The sequence below is a fragment of the Mandrillus leucophaeus genome, unplaced genomic scaffold (genome assembly GCF_000951045.1).
Source record: "Mandrillus leucophaeus isolate KB7577 unplaced genomic scaffold, Mleu.le_1.0 Scaffold835, whole genome shotgun sequence".
Lineage (NCBI taxonomy): Eukaryota > Metazoa > Chordata > Mammalia > Primates > Cercopithecidae > Mandrillus > Mandrillus leucophaeus.
The window spans coordinates 219,087-219,741 of NW_012109086.1; the positions used below are offsets into that span (position 1 = coordinate 219,087).

Sequence of the window (655 nt, forward strand, 5' to 3'; positions counted from 1 at the left end):
GCGCGGCTCTCAGGCTCACACACACTGACTCCGCTCCCAGCACACCGCGACCCAGAAGCATCTGAAGCCAGTTCGCCGCCGCCCCGGGGGTTTTACACCGACCGGAACTGACTTCACATTACCACGCCCCCCTTCTGCGGCTCCCAATGCCGGCCTGCAGAACCTCTCAAGACCCCGCCCCGCCGTGCGGTCCAGACCCAATCAGGGGATGGAAGAGCCTGCTCCTCCCGCCCGGTCCAACCAAGAGCGAAGAGGGAGAAGAAATAAACGACACCAGAACTACACATTCCAGTCCAGCAGTTCAAGCACTACTTCGAGAAGGGAAGTAAAGATCAAGCCCGCCGTCTCCCTTGGCCACAGCAGGGCTCCTCCAAGGCTGCCCGCTCCGGCCCGCGCCGCGGCCGCCCCCGGCCCAGCCGCTTCGCCTTTCTCGCAGCGGGGATGCTCAGGGGGCGACCTCGAAGCACACCACTGCTGGAATTCTGACACCGACAGAGGACGATTTTTCCAAGAGTTTACATGCATTTGCGGGCACCTTCCCTACTCACTGAAACCCTCACGAAAGCGGTCAACGCACACAGAGCGGGTTTCCTCGGTCTACGGACGCAGGCAAACAGCGCCACTTAAAAATGCGCGTCCGCGCCCCGGCCCCGGG

At 62.7% G+C, this 655-nt stretch overlaps 1 protein-coding gene across 2 annotated transcripts in view; it reads right to left on the reverse strand.

The window, feature by feature from the left end:
• APLP2 (amyloid beta (A4) precursor-like protein 2) overlaps positions 1-649 on the reverse strand; it is a 72,175-nt gene extending 71,526 nt beyond the window's left edge. For both annotated transcript variants that reach the window (XM_011968268.1, XM_011968266.1), the window contains exon 1: positions 578-649. The gene's annotated coding sequence lies outside the window, so the exon portion shown is untranslated. The remainder of the gene's footprint in view (positions 1-577) is intronic.
• Positions 650-655: the final 6 nt, after the last annotated feature.